General features: G+C 43.9%; 1 protein-coding gene across 1 annotated transcript in view; it reads left to right on the plus strand.

Moving 5' to 3' along the window:
* The first annotated feature begins 1,089 nt into the window (after window positions 1-1,089).
* GFOD2 (Gfo/Idh/MocA-like oxidoreductase domain containing 2) overlaps window positions 1,090-16,177 on the plus strand; it is a 43,879-nt gene continuing 28,791 nt past the window's right edge. The window contains exon 1 of the mRNA XM_012742561.2: window positions 1,090-1,284. The gene's annotated coding sequence lies outside the window, so the exon portion shown is untranslated. The remainder of the gene's footprint in view (window positions 1,285-16,177) is intronic.

Genomic DNA, 16,177 nt, shown 5'->3' on the forward strand with positions numbered 1-16,177 from the left:
CCTCTGTCCCCATCCCTGCCCAACAAAGAATTATCAGGCCCCAAATATCTACAGTGCCCCTGTTGAGAAGCCCTGCTCTGGAAGAGTGGAATTTTGAACAAATGACTAAGATAAAAAAAGATCAAATACAGGCACACTTTGATTCTGCCTCCTTTCTGTCTGGCTCTTCAGGATCCAGGGGAGAAGGGGTTAAACCCCATCAGAAGAGGGGGATTGGACTGGAAGACGATGCTAACAAAAAAAAAAAAAAAAGAAGAAGAAGGTAGCGGGAGCGGGTAGAGGTTACAATTTCTGATCGCTCTGGGAGCCTTCCGTGCTGCAAGAAGTGGTGGCAGCCAGTGGTAGGAAGTCTTGTGTCTTCCGCTGGGATAGCCCCGCTGCTGGCCAGCAGGTCTCAGTAGGAACTGCCTCATGCCTCAAGTCAGCTGATATATATATTGTGTCATCGCAGGCTGCTCTGTAATGATAGCTGGGAGACCCTTCTAATGCCAGCTGAGTAGGGAACCCGCCACCAGGAGAGTCAGGCAAGCAGGGGCGGGAGCTCCCCATGCAGAAATGAACCCCAGTCACGTTTCCTACATAGCCAGTTTTACACTGAGGTCTACCGGCTTCAGTATGCTAGTGGACAGTCTGGTATTTACTTAGAGGGACACAGGCTTCGGTATAGATGTTCAAGGGAACTGAGGTCACAGTCTTGAAGAGCACTGCTACTTAACCAGAGACGCCTGAGAAAACAGAAAAGCAAGTCCGGAGGAGTCAGTAAAGCGGCAGTCCGAAGAGTTTGAGAAAACTGACTTTCTACAAAGCTAGGTCGTTGTCCAACACGAGACCCTCCTTCATTCGGGGACAACCAAGGCAGACCACAATTCCCAGAACCTCCTCGTTCTTGAGACCGATCGGCAGGGCCACAGAGATGCAGAGGACAGATCACGGATTCCTCCGCCGCCTCTGCCGCCGGAAATCAACAACCTGAGCCTCCCAGTCTGGCCACTTAAGCTCCGCCCCCAAGGAACGAGCATGCGTAGCTCTCGCCCGTGGCCCCTCCCAGCGCGGGTCCACACCCCTCACGGAGCATGCGTGCTCCTCCCCCCGGCGTCCCGCCCCTCCCTTTCCCGAGGCCCCCGTTCCTTAGAAACCAGGCGGCGCGTTCCCGGTGGCGGCGCGCTAGACTCTGGTGCTCGCGCATCCCCGCCAGCCTCGGTCAAGGGGAACTGGTGGCCGCCGAGACCCGTCCGGACCCATGGGATCCAGTGCGACGCGGGGCGGACGATGCCAGCGTGCCAGGTGAGAGGCGGCCCGCGGCGGCGGGTGAGGGTGAAGGAGGGCACGGCGCGGCGGCGGGCGGGCGCCGGCCAGGCCTCCTCAGCGGCCCGGCGCCTGAGGTCGGAGGCGTGGATTCGCGGAGCCGGGGCTGGAGGGGGCCTGTTCTAACTGCCAGCACGCGCGCTGAGTTCGAGAGTCACCCTGCCGCTGGCCCTTTCCACCTCGGAAAGGGGACCTGCACGTTTGGTTGTAGAATTGTACAATTTCGGGTCCTGGAAGGACCTGGGACATAACCTATCCTTTTACCAGATGCGGAAACCTAGTCTCTCCCGCCCTGTGGCGAGCAGACCTCCTAATTGTGTGAGGATGGACGCTTTGTGGATGAGGATGTGAGAGGTGTGGAAGCCTCAGACAAAGGGCTCGTTGGGTAGCTGGTTCATCCCGTTTCAGAAAGAGATGGGACTTTGTGGGGAGTAAAATTTTTTTTAAGAAACGGGTCTTCAGGTGACAGGTGGGAGAAGGGATGCCCCAGAACGTACGGGTGGCTGTGCCAGCCCCTAGGTGCCCTCTGGCCATGTCTCGGTGGCCCTGGCCTACCTTTTAAGCTCTGGAAGGAAGCAGATGGACTCGCGGAGACAAAAGGTGAGGTGAGGTATTCCCATCAAGGCCTGACCACACTTGAATGGTGAGGGAGGAAGAGGGGGCGGGGAGATGAGGAATGGTCGTGTGAATAGTTTACCTTCCAAACTCCAGAAGAATCTAAAGCACAGGAGAGGAATAGAAAAGTTGAAAGCGGCATCGGATGGACACCAAGGAAGGCTATACACCGTGTTATTTCTGTTCATTAATCCCATAATGTCATGCTGAGGACAAGACCCATGAGAAAGAAAGAGGGTGCCTTTTAAATGTCCAGAGCTGGGGCCAGGTTCCACCTTTGTGATCTGTGGGGCACAGTGGGCTCTGAAGGAAGAGCCCATAGTGTATGGCCATTCAGTTGAAGGGAACCGTGTTTAAATTAGAAAAGGAAGACACCTAAAAGTTGTTGTGGTACAGAGTGACATGGAGAAGATAGTTGTCTTTGTCTCCGGGGAAGCTAGATTCTTTTTCTTGATAAGGAAGCCCATTTCCTTCTGAAAAGCTACACCAGAGAACAAAAGAGTTTTTTAAGGCCATCCATTTTACAGAAAATCTGAAAAAATTACTGCTTTTGGACTGAGAGTTTAGAGAATCTGTCTGGAGAAGAGAGGGAAGTTTTCACCAAATAGTTCTGTAGGTAGAATCCTTATTTCCCAGATAAAGATTCTGTACCGAGAAGCTTCCTCTTACCACCTGGTTATCCCACTTTTCCTATGGAATAATCATGGGTCTGGGTCTAATCTGTTATTTTTATTTGCTAGGCAAATTGATTTATGATTTCTATAGTAATACTAGAACCCATTAGTAGAACTAGCAATGCAAAAAAAAAAAAAAAAAAAAGCCCCCCCCCCCCAAGATTTAAAGATTTGCAGTGTGAGGAAAAGAAATGTGTGACTTTTTAAAAGATGGTCCCTGATAACCTGATTCTAATCATCAAAGTCAATTTGTTCCTAGCTGGTAGAAACTAATTTTCAAGTTACATTTGACTTTGCAACAGTTTTTTTTACCCTCCAGAATAATAAGATACATTGAAAGTATGGCAGTGTTAACAGGTGAAATAAGTTTAAGGAAGGAAGCTTTGTCTTAGGTTCATAAATCAGTGCCAGACCATAACTATGGATATTGTGGCTGGGCATTTTGACTTTTCTTGTATCTGTGGAATTATTTCATATAAATACCTCAAGGGATATAATGGGGCATTATCAGAAGCAGGTGTAATCTTGGGGGGAAAACCGGTGCTGCTAATTAAGTTCTGTCAGAAAAGCTTAATGAAAATCCATGTACTCTGTGTAGAAACCCTCATTACTTTAGTGTAAACCCAGGTGGAAGTAAGACAAGTAGACCAAAATCAAGGTAACATGGAGGAGACCAATTGTCAACTGTGGAACTGGATGGGTTGTGGGAAGGTGCTTTGAATGTAGGTGCATATACTTCCTTGAGTGAGCTATTGGAGAAGGTACTGCTTAAATGTGGCTACAGTGTTCCCCATGGATTTGTGTGCATTTTCTGAGCTTTTTCGATCAGGAATACACTTGTTTTCGGAGAAGGGGAGGGGTGGACTTACAGAGAGAACTTTCAAAGTGGTTCTTAGTTGTTATGACAGTGAAACCTTTGACAAATAATTACTTAACATCCACTCCGTTTTCTGGAGGAGCTGAGGGCAGTTATCAAATCTGGCCTGTAATAAAGTAATCAGCATTATTTAACAGTCCAATCCTGAGCAAACCTTACCAGATAAACCAGTATTGCTAACAGGATCTGCTTTCACTGAACTGATTCCTAGTTTTGCCATAAGAAGAGAAATGTAATGGGCATAGCAGTGTCATCTGATATATGAAGAAGTTCAAGTACAGAGATCAGTGTTCTGAAAACACAGAAATTGGAGACCACTAACTTAGAAGTAGGAAAGGTGCCTTTCTGATGCCTGAAAAGTCACTTGTGCATGTTTATAGTAGGGGATCTGATTCCAGGACAAATCCACAATTGGAATTGGAAAGCATCTAGGAAATAATTGAATTGGAGCTTTTGCTATTTTTGAGAATTTATATATAGTATAGTAATGGGGCATTATTTTTTTTTTTTTTTACACAGCTAATTGGACTGAAGCATTATTTTTTTTACATTACAAAAGTAGCAGTTTTGTATTAGTAAACTTAAAAGTAAACTTTAGAATCTAAAAGTCCAAATTGCTTGAAAATTTACATGTCAGATGTTTTAAAAAGTGGGAATGAAAGATACTTGAAATAGACTTAGTCTTATGAAAGTGATAAGAGACTGAAAAAGACATGAAAGCAATAAGACTTCCCTACACTGTAACACCCACTTATAAATTAGACATTAGGTCAAGAATGAGCTCACTAAAGTATCATCTCTTCAAACAAAGAAAGGAAATGAAAATTTTCTGCCTCGTGGTGGTGGAAATAAGCACTTAAGATAGAGATTAAATGTTAAAAGGGAAGAGACGAATATTTTTACATTATCTTTTTTTAACTGGATACCTCTTAGACAATTTATAATGCATTACTTAAATACACTTGAACCCTATCCTTAAGCACTTCTTTAGGTCCTCCTCTTAGAAAGGGAGTTGCAAGTAGTGTCTTTGCTCTAGGTACTGTCAGTTCTCAAGGTAGCCAGTGATAAAATGTACACTCTTTTGGACCCCAGATAGCCTCACAACTGCTAGGAGGATAGCTCACTCTCTCTGCCACTTCCCACAGCCATTCCCAAGAGCTGCTTCTCTAAAAATGTTTCTATCTAAGTCTTCTATAATGAAGGATTAGGAATGAAGGCTATGAAAAATGGGAACTGATTACTGAATTCAGTCTTCCTTTTTGGCCTGGGATAACTAAGTTACTCTAAACTGTCATCTCAATTTCTCATAAGAATAGGTAACCCAAAATAGAACCCCAAAACACTTTTACTTGGTTTTGAGATTTTCCTGTATCACTGACACCCAAATCTTTATTATTTACTTCTACAATTATATTTTGCTTAGAATGGTAACCTTATGTAAATTGTGTAACTTCTGGACCATAATTTCTTTTTTTTTTTTGAGACAGTCTCGCTTTGTTGCCTAGGCTAGAGTGAGTGCCATGGCATCAGCCTAGCTCACAGCAACCTCAAACTCCTGGGCTCAAGCAATCCTTCTGCCTCAGCCTCCCAAGTAGCTGGGACTACAGGCATGTGCCACCATGCCCGGCTAATTTTTTCTATATATATTAGTTGGCCAATTACTTTCTTTCTATTTATAGTAGAGACAGGGTCTCGCTCTAGCTCAGGCTGGTTTCGAACTCCTGACCTCGAGCAATCCACCCGCCTCGGCCTCCCAGAGTGCTAGGATTACAGGCGTGAGCCACTTCGCCCCGGTCTGGACCATAATTTCTTAACCTGTATAATTTATAACAGAAAAAATGAAAATGACATAAATGTCTAACACTAGAGAAATGAAAAGCTGGTTTATATTATAGTCAGTGACTGTGATATTGTAAAATGTATATTTGGTCTTTATCTTCATTTCCTGGCATATAACTTCTAAAATCCTTCATATCTCCATAGTGATGTCTTTTTGTATGCTAACGACTTGACTGATGGCTGGCAGCCCCTTTGTAGCCTCTGTATGGGGGCTGGTCTCAAGAAATGCAAAGATGTGATTAGAGGGTTGGACTTTCATACCCACCCCCAACCTCTGCCAAAGACAGGGAGGGATGAAGGTTAAGTTGATTGCCAATGGCTTAATCAGTTGTGCCTATATAATGAAATCTCCATAAAAACCCAAAAAGGGCTGGCTGGGTTCAGAGAGCTCTGGATAGCTGAGCATATGGAGCTTCCTGGAGGGTGGTGTGCCTGGGGACCCTTTCCCACATGCCTTGCTTTATGCATCTGTTCATCTGTATCCTTTGTAATATAATAATATAATAAACCAGTAAATGTAAGTGTTTCCCTGAGTTCTGTGAGCTGCTCTAGCAAATTAACTGAACCCAAGGAGGGGGTCTTAGGATCCCCAATTTATAGCTGGTCAGTCAGAACCACAGGTGAAACAACGTGGGGCTTTTAATTGGCATTGAAAGTGAGGCAGCAGTCTTGTGGAGACTGAGCCCTCAACCTGTGGGGTCTGACCCTATCTCCAGGTAGATGATGTTGGAATCGAATTGGAGGACACCCGGCTGGTGTCTGCTACAGAATTGCTTGATTGCTTGCTTGGTGTGTGGGGAGAAACCCCCACATATTTTGTCACAGAAGTCTTCTGTGTTGTTGTGCTGTGACAGCAGAGAAAAATGGTTTGAGTTTTTCCACTTACAGTGACATGTCATATAACTCCTAAAGACTATATGATGACATGAAAAATATGTCAAAAGAGTAAGTAAAAAACTCAGGATACAAAGTTGTAAATACAGTTTGATCATAAATACATCAAACAAATGTAAAAACTTAGCAAAAAAAATAAGATAACCGTAATGTTCTATGGGTATATATTTTGAAAACCCCTTAAAGTTTCTTGCTGATGTAAATGAGGTTATTGAACTGATTTTCTCTCTCAGAGCCTTCACCCCTTCTCACTCTATTAAACTTGGTGTGTGGGTGAGGAAATGATGGCAGGGACTAGGCAGCACTGATGTTTCCTATCTCAGGTGTCAGCCAAACAGTAATGAGGTTACCTAGATAACAAATTTACCTGTTATAATTGAAAGGTGACTATCTAGATCTTGTGCTGCTTTCTGAGACTGCTATTTCTTTGGTGCCTCACATAGGTGATTTTGACCCTTAGGGTTTCTTTGGTGCTTGTTGATGGACAGCAAGCATATTATAGGATGTTCTATGTGATTAGTGTTTTCTGCAGCATGGTGGCTCCTCTAGGAAATGATTATCATCTCTGAGGGCCCCCTCTAGGGATGACTCTGGGAGCATGTAAAATGGGATGGTTGTCCTGCCAGGCATCCTCTGCCACGGAGAAGGGGGTTGGTGGAGAGATCAGTCATACTTCTGGTTGCATTCGTATTTCTGTGCCAAGAGCTCAGAGGACACAACATGTATTTTGGAGCAATGGGGGACAATGATGTATCATAGTATTTCTTATCTGAGTTATTTTCAAAATAAATCATTGTAATTAAATGGCTCTTTTAGTTCTCCTAGCCCTGGGCTTACTCCTGGTCATGGTGGTTTTACTTTTGAAATTATTGTGTTTCTCCTTCCTTCAATGCCAAAATCCCTAATATAACATTTATAACATATGTATTTAAGTAATTTCCAAATTATACAGGAATGTTACCATAACACCTTTTTTTGGTGACAGGATCTCACCCTGTTGCCCAGACTGAAGTGCACTGGTGTGATATTAGCTCATTGTAGCCTCAAACTCTTGGACTCAAGCAGTCCTCCTGCCTCAGCCTCCCAAGTAGCTGGGACTACAGGTGGGTAGCACCACACCCAGCTAATCTTTAAAAATTTTTTGTAGGCTGGGCGTGGTGGCTCACGCCTGTAATCCTAGCACTCTGGGAGGCTGAGGCTGGCAGATTGCTCAAGGTCAGGAGTTTGAAACCAGCCTGAGCAAGAGCGAGACCTCGTCTCTGCTATAAATAAAAAAGAATTAATTGGCCAACTAATATATATAGAAAAAATTAGCCAGGCATGGTGGCGCATGCCTCTAGTCCCAGCTACTCGGGAGGCTGAGGCAGGAGGATTGCTTGAGCCCAGGAGTTTGAGGTTGCTGTGAGCTAGGCTGATGCCATGGCACTCACTCTAGCCTGGGCAACAAAGTGAGATTCTGTCTCAAAAAAAAAAAAAAATGAGGTCTCATTATGTTGCCCAGGTTGGTCTCGAACTCCTGGCCTCAAGCGACTCTCCTGCCTTGGCCTGCCAAAGTTCTGGGATTACAGGGCTGAGCCACCATGCCCTGGTAAAATACCTTTAAGTGTAAATTTTCAGGGACCTGTTATCTGCCTAACATAGATGCTTCTTGACTTAGTAGCCCCATAAACCCACCATAAGTTGAAAATATCTTAAGTCAAAAATGCATTTAATACACCTAACCTACCAAACATCAGAGCTTATCTAGCCTACCTTAAATGTGCTCAGAACACTTATGTTAGCCTACAGTGGGGCAAAAATCATCTGGCAACATAGTACACAGTAGAGTGTCAGTTGTTTGTTTGCCGTTGTGATCACATGGTGACCAAGAGCTGCAGCTCACTGATACTGCTGCCCAGTACTGCATATGGCTAGCCCAGAAAAAGATCAAAATTCAAAATTTGAAGTATAGTTTCTACTGAATGCATATTGCTTTTGCACCATTGTAAAGTTGAGAAATAGTAGTTTGAACCATCCTAAGTTGGGAACTGTCTCTCTATAAAACCCAGGCTTGGTCCTGAAAAGAGCTTAGAGTCTTAATAGGGAGACAAGACATCCATTAAACAATAACAGTCAGAAATTCTAAAATATTAAAGTGGCTATTTTCAGGTGGGCATATCCTGGGTATGCCTGGTATTTTATAGCCTGCCTCCTTCACTACATACTAACAAAAGAAAAAAAGGGGGCGTTCTGGCCAAGAATGGCCTGAGATTAGGTTATTTTATATCTCTCATTTAAGCAGCTAGAAGATTGTTAATTTAGCAGCTGAACATGGTTGTGGCCCAGCTGCTAAGCAGTTTTCTACATCCAAATAGGAGATACTTGTGAAGGGCACTGGACCTGACTAGTTTCTGGTGAACTGCTTAACCTTCCCAGTTGACCAGAGGCTATGTAACACAGAGTTAGAGAATGCCATTCAGGGTCGCTAGGCTCCAAGGTGCCCTAGGAACGTCCTATCCAAAATCCAGAAGGAAGTCAGAAAAGTGACCCAAGGTGTCTTTTGCTGCCATAGAAATAGCATTTTTTTCAGGATCTGACCATTTGTATCCATATAGAAGGTGGAAAACACAAGAAAACTTCAGGCAATTGGATTTGCACATTAAACAAATGTTTAGGCATCATAATTAAAAACTCGCCTTCTTCTTGGGTAAAACCAGAGTATATAGCATACCTCTCTCTAGGGTTGGCTACTTCACATGCATTATAGAGAAATGTGCTTTACCTCAGCAGTTTAAAGGCAAGGACAGAGCGTTTGTTCACATGCTTGCTACAGGGAAGTATCTTTGAACACTTGCTATGTTCCTGAGTCAAATCAGTCCTTGATATTCAGGTTGGGTAAAGCAAGAGATGGAAACTATAAGCTCCAGGGCCCTATTTGGATTACTCCTGTGTGCCCTAACTCCTGGTGTAATGCTTGATTTGTGTGGCATTTAAAAATCCTGGTGAGTGCCAGGTGCAATGACTCACACCTATAATCCCAGCACTTTGGGAGGCCAAGGTAGGAGGAGTTTGAGACCAGCTTGGGTACCAGGGTGAGACCTCATCTCTACAAAAAATTGTAGAGACCTCATCTCTACAAATCAGTCTGGTGTGGTGGCAAACCTGTAGTCCTAGCTACTCAGGTAGCTGAGGCAGGAGGATCACTTGAGCCCAGGAGTTCAAGGTTACGACGTGAGCTATGATTGCACCCCTGGACTCCAGCCTTGGTGACGGGGTAATACCCTGTCTCTTTACAAAAAAGGAGGGGAACTGGGGGGAGTGACTGAGGGAAGGACTCTGATGATTTGCCATTAAAAGGGATGAGGGAACACAGAAGGAGGTTCATGTTTGTGGGGAAAGAGGAATTAGTATTTGGCGAAGCTAGTAAGTCACCCAAGTAGGGATTTCCAGTAGACACTTAAAAATATAGAGCCAGAACTGGAGCGAGTTGTTGGGGCTGGAGATCAGAAGTTAGAAGTGTTCACATGGAAGTCATAGTGAAATTGAATAATTAGCTATAAAATTGCTTAGGGAGAGAGTAGAGCTGAGGATGGAATTCTCAGGGTTGGTGTCAATCTGGAGCTCACTGTTAAAGCAGTATTAGGAAAAAAATGTTATTGCTATATTTTCAAAAACAATAAAGACCTAATATAGCTGGTGGATAAGTACTTTTCCTATTATAATAATCAGCTAAAGCTTTTTAACCTAACACTGATCCAAATACTAATGTGGGTGCTAAATTTGCTGCTGCTTTATGACCTGATTTAGCTGTCCCTTTTGTACATGGGTAGTTATGCTTCATAAGACAGGTCATTAGGCCTGTGATTAACATCCCTCCTGGGACAGTGTGTAGAGGGGGATGGTGTTGGGAGCTGGTGTCTCTGGCCAGGGCTAGGTCTGCTCTCTGATGACATGGTGGCAGTTTACTGCCATGTCAGCTTGTGGAGCTGCAAGAATAGCATTTCTTTCCTTTGCCCTGCCTTTGTTTTTGCTTTCAATGGAAAGGCAGAAATCTGTGACCATGTCACTGTTAAAATAAACAAATCGTAGGAAACTAACCCTTCTCCATAGAACCTCTGCATCTTTGAAATCCAGGCACCAAAACATTTGTTATAACTAATTTGTAAAATTAAATACTTGTTTCTTTACTCTGGCTTTTATTTTTTAATGAGAACATCAATGCAGGTGAAGAAACGTTTTCACATCTATCTGAAAGCATTCATGTTGCAATCTCAGACACAAGTTGGTTAGTGGGGAGTTATAGCTGTACCGTAGATAGTCCCTCGACTGTGAGCATGCAGTCCAGTACTCTGAAGCTGTGTGCTTGCCCCTGACTGTTCCTTGGGCTGTGATGATGAGATGTGGTTGTTTTTCCTTTTGTGGTCCAGCTCTGCTATTTAGGTGGTGTTAGCCTGTCTGCCACATTGGCTCAATTCCAGATTGGAGGTGGGGCGAAAGAAAGGCTGGGAGACCAAGCTCGGTGGTGTAAGCCTGTGATCCTGTGGTTCCAGCTACTTAGGAGGCTGAGGTGGGAGGACTGCTTGGGCCCAGGAGTTCTAGGCTGCAGTGTGCTATGATCACACCTGCGAATAGTCACTGCACTCCAGTATGGGCAACATAGTGAGACCCTGTCTCTAAAATTTAAAATTAAAAAAAAAAAAAGAAAAAAGACTGGGGGACAATCAGACATTTCCTAATTCTTGATATATGACTGTTGCTGAAGACCACCTGAAATGCATTACTACTTACTATCTTCCCAACAGGTTCCTGGTTTTTGCAAAACAAAATTTAAACTTAAAATTGGCCTTTATATTTTTCATTTTATCTCCTTTACCAGGCTCAAGAATTATGCTTCCATATTATAAATCCCCTTGCAACTAGATGTTAAGTGATGGCACCACTCTCCTAGGGTGATGTTCCATAGTACCGTGTTTCCTCGAAAATAAGACAGGGTCTTATATTTATTTTTCCTCAAGAAGACACCCAAGGGCTTATTTTCAGGGGATGTGTTATTTTTTTTTTTTTTTTTTGAGACAGAGTCTCACTTTGTTGCCCAGGCTAGAGTGAGTGCCGTGGCGTCAGCCTAGCTCACAGCAACCTCAAACTCCTGGGCTCGAGTGATCCTTCTGCCTCAGCCTCCCGGGTAGCTGGGACTAGAGGCATGCGCCACCATGCCCGGCTAATTTTTTATATATATATATCAGTTGGCCAATTAATTTCTTTCTATTTATAGTAGAGACGGGGTCTCACTCTTGCTCAGGCTGGTTTCGAACTCCTGACCTTGAGCAATCCGCCCGCCTCGGCCTCCCAAGAGCTAGGATTACAGGCGTGAGCCACAGCGCCCAGTCTGGATGTGTTATTTTTTAAAGTACGGTACAGGTACAACAATCTACATTTATTCAAATATAGTTAAGTCGTCGTCTTCTGGAACATCATCATAAATCTCCAAACCCTGAATTCCATCCTGAATTTCTTGCGACTCTACTTCCTTTAAAACCATTGGCCCCAATCTCTCATGTCGAGCAGTAGAGCTCTCATGGGGCAGATGAGAAGGGCTGCTCATCTTCTTTACCGCTCTGAGACAAAATGCATGGTTTGGGCAGATATGCTGCGTAGCCACGCCCATCACTAGGTCTTATTTTCGGGTTAGGGCTTCTATTGCCCAAATGCTTAGAAATTCTGCAAGGCTTATTTTATGGGTAGGTCTTATTTTCAGGGAAACACAGAAGTAGTTCTAGGGCATCATTTAGGTAGTGTATACTCTTAAGATTTTAAAATTAATCATTTCTTTAAAATCAGAAAGGCAGAGAAGAAATTTGGCAGGAAAAGCCATTGTCTTCTAGTCAGTACAGCATCCACACAGGCTTTGACTTGACTTCTGGATTCATTCATTCTCACACTCATTCGTTGGTATGCTCATTCCTCAGTCATTGCTCAGCACGTACATGGTGTCAGGTACTGTGCTCTGCCCTGGTGTCAACACAGCAACATGTAAGACAGGCAAGGTCCTGCCATCATGACAGACACTAGATAGGTGAGCCCAGTGAAGTGTAATGAGCACTGTGAAAGCCAAAACCCAGGCTGGTGTGGGAACTGTGAGCAGAGTCACTTAACCTAGCCGAGGCACAGCCTCTCAGCAGTAGTGCTTATGTGGAGACCTGACAGATCTCTTGAGCAGGAGTTAGGGGGGTCAGAAAAGATTGTTCCAGGCAGAGCAAACAGCATGGACTGAAGGGGGTCACATATTATAGCTACTAGCCTGCTGAGTGCAGGCAAAGGGGGAAAGCAGGGAAGTGGAGAAGTGAGGAAGGGCCCTATGCACACCAGAGAGATGCTTTGTGAGCCCCGTCAAGGAATTTGGGTTTTATCCTAGGGGCACTTAAAAGCTGGAGAAGGAAATGGTCAGGACCAGGAGGGAGACATCAGGATTGATGGGGTGTAGTGATGGACTGGCTGTAGGGATGGGGAGGCTTCCCTGCAGCCACAGTGGTTCCTTATGAACTGGTTAGGTTTGAGTCACTACCACTTGTTTGGGTCCACTGTCACTTGCCTTCTTTTCATTTGTCTGTTGGCATTTGACTGAATATAGCCCGTAAGTGCTGGGTCATTGTGGCTTGACATACAGTATACTTCTCTAGTAAGAGGGAGGAAACTTGACTACTAGGGGACTGAGGTGACTGATAAGCATGGGTCATGTTATGTGGAAGACGAGTGGTAGTTAGACAGTTCTGGGTGAGGGCATCTCTTAGCAGGTCATGTGGCAAAAGACTAAGAGCAGCAGCTCATCTTCCTCATCTTAGGCAGCAGGCAGAGCTATTATACTTGTTTTCTTTCCTGAACCATTAAACCAGATTCTGTACCAAACTCTGTAGGCAAATGACGTAAGGGATCGGGATCTCTTTATTACATTTGTAAACATATCCCAAGAACCTTCTGAATTATATACAGTTTTGAGGGACTCAGTATATATGTCTTAGTTTATTAACTATGTAGGAGCTAGGTGAGAAATCTTTCATTTTTTTTCCAGCAAATATTTACTGAGCACCTGCTATATTTCAGACCTGTTCTAGACACTGGGGATATAGCAGTGAACAAAACAGACAAAATGTTCTCTATCTTCAAGGAGCATATATTCTAGCAGGGATGGTGGGAGCAGACAAACAATAGAAAAATAAACCTCTTTCTGATAAGACAACATTTGGGTAGAAACATGAAGGAAGTGAGACAGTAAGCCAAGTGGGTATCTGCACAGTAGAGGGAACTGCAAGTGCTAAGGCCCTGAGGCAGGAGTATACTTGGATGTTTGAGACACAGCAGTGACCCACTGTGGCTGGAGCTAAATGACCGAAGGGAAGAGTGAGTAGGATATAAGATCAGAAAGGTAAAAGGAAGAGGGGTTGCAGGTAGACATGGTGGGAAGTGCTTGGGTTCAGGATATATTTTGAAGGCAGAACATCAGCAAGACTTGTTAATGGATCAGATGTGAAGTGTGAGAGAAAGAGGAGAATCAAGGATAACTCCAAGGCCGGGTGCAGTGACTCACGCCTGTAATCCTAGCACTCTGGGAGGCCAAGGCTGCTGGATCGTTTGAGCTGAGGAGTTCAAGACCAACCTGAGCAAGAGTGAGACCCCTTCTCTACTAAAAAATAGAAAGAAATTAATTGGCCAACTAAAATATATAGAAAAAAATTAACTGGGTATGGTGGTGCATGCCTGTAGTCCCAACTATTTGGGAAGCTGAGGCAGGAGGATCGCTTGAGCCCAGGAGTTTGAGGTTGCTGTGAGCTAGGCTGACGCCACGGCACTCCAGCCCGGGCAACAGAGTTGAGACTCTGTCTCAAAAAAAAAAAAATAAATAAATAGATGTAGGGACCACTGCAATGAAGTCTTGTAGTGGGGGAAAGAGTTGGGCACAACTCCAAATACAGCACAGGCAAGTGAGATTGATAGCTAAGGAGTAGGGTGAGGGTCAGTGGATAGAAAATGATTCCCACTGTCAGTGTTTTTATCATAATTCAGTAGTGCCTTTCTCACATGGAACTGGGAAAGTGCATTACAGATACATCATTTGACACTTTTAAAAATAAGGCTAATTTGGCCAGGCATGGTGAGTCACACCTATAATCCCAGCACTTTGGGATCAGGAGGCAGAAGGATCACTTGAGGCCAGTCATTATAGACCACCCTGGGCAACGTAGCGAGACTCCATCTCTAAAAAAAATTTTTTTTTTAGTTAGTCAGCTTAGTGGTGTGGCACCTATAGTCCCAGGTATTTAAGAGGCTGAGGCAGGAGGATCACTTTAGCCAAGGAGTTTGAGGTTACAGTGAGCTATAATCACGCCACTACACTCCAACCTGGGCAATAGTGAGACACTGTGTGTGTGTGTGTGTGTGTGTGTGTGTGTGTGTGTCTCCTTTTCTTTTTTTGGTTTTTCTACTTTTTTTTAAACAAAGCCTGACCCATGGAACCGTCTCTTTAAAAAAAGGCTAATTTATATTGCTGAATGCTCTTATAGCACCCTGTTCTTTTCCTTTATAGCACTCATCTCAAATATCTCAAATTGTAATTACGTATTTATGTGATTATTTGTCTTATCTCTCCTGCTAGACTGTACACGTTATACAAGCAGAAACTGTATCCGTTTTGCTCACCAAAGTATCCTGTACTTTATTATCTAGGTCTGTCCCATGGTAAATGCATAATAAGTATTTATAAGGAATCAATTTGCATAAATTACAGGTGTCATTTTATATATACAAGCACTTAAAACACAGACTATAATTAGCTTAGCTAATGTCACAATCTATTTTAAAATTAGCTTGAGGGCCTATCTCAGTAACTAGGGCCCTTACCTAACCTTTGGTCACAGTGCTTTATCTTAGCATATGTTATATTAGGTTAAAATTACTGAAAAGGATTTATCCAGGGAAAAATCTAATTTGCAAACAAGATTCTGGACACTGGCCCTTCGGAATGTGTCTGAGGGGACAGGTCTGCAGCAAAGTCTGTGAAGCCATCTCTGAGGAGGGAGGGTTGCCCCGAATATGCAGAGCTCTGGCAGGCTGCTGTAACTGGAGAACTCAAGGTATGGGGCCAGTTTTGTGGCTAGTCTCCTGGTTAATGGGTATTAGGGATGTGTGGGGACTGGGCACTGAGTGAGGGCTCGCCACCTTTGGGGTGTGCCAAGCTTCATTGTCCAACCCATTAGCTACAAACTGATATATGCTATTTCTCTGCTTATGGCCATCGTGAAATTTGCTTGCCTAAAAGTGATACAAGGGAAGAACTCCTTTTTTTTTTTTTTTTTTTTTGAGACAGAGTCTCACTTTGTTGTCCAGGCTAGAGTGAGTGCCGTGGTGTCAGCCTAGCTCACAGCAACCTCAAACTCCTGGGCTTGAGTGATCCTTCTGCCTCAGCCTCCCGAGTAGCTGGGACTACAGGCATGCGCCACCATGCCCGGCTAATTTTTTTTTTTTTTTTATATATATATCAGTTGGCCAATTAATTTCTTTCTATTTATAGTAGAGACGGGGTCTCGCTCTTGCTCAGGCTGGTTTTGAACTCCTGACCTTGAGCAATCCGCCCGCCTCGGCCTCCCAAGAGCTAGGATTACAGGCGTGAGCCACAGCGCCCGGCCTAAGAACTCCTTTTTGAATCCTCCCTTAGTATGAGTTGTTCGTGAGTGGTGAGGACTTCCTAAACCTACAGCTCAGCAGCTCACCCAGTGTAACACTGGCTAGCAAAAAGTGCCATCTTCAGATACCCTCAGCAAGTGCCAAGAGTGACTAGATCAGTAGGCCTTAACTTGAAGTTGCTCTCTCAGAAAACTTAAGTCTCTTGGCCCTAGCCCTTATCTCTCTATACTGATGATATCTCCAAAAGTAAGCTTACAGGGTTTTTGTTTTGTTTTAAAGGAAATATTCAACTTGTGAGTTTTTTTTTTTTTTTTTTTCA

This window comes from Microcebus murinus, chromosome 20 (genome assembly GCF_040939455.1).
Source record: "Microcebus murinus isolate Inina chromosome 20, M.murinus_Inina_mat1.0, whole genome shotgun sequence".
Lineage (NCBI taxonomy): Eukaryota > Metazoa > Chordata > Mammalia > Primates > Cheirogaleidae > Microcebus > Microcebus murinus.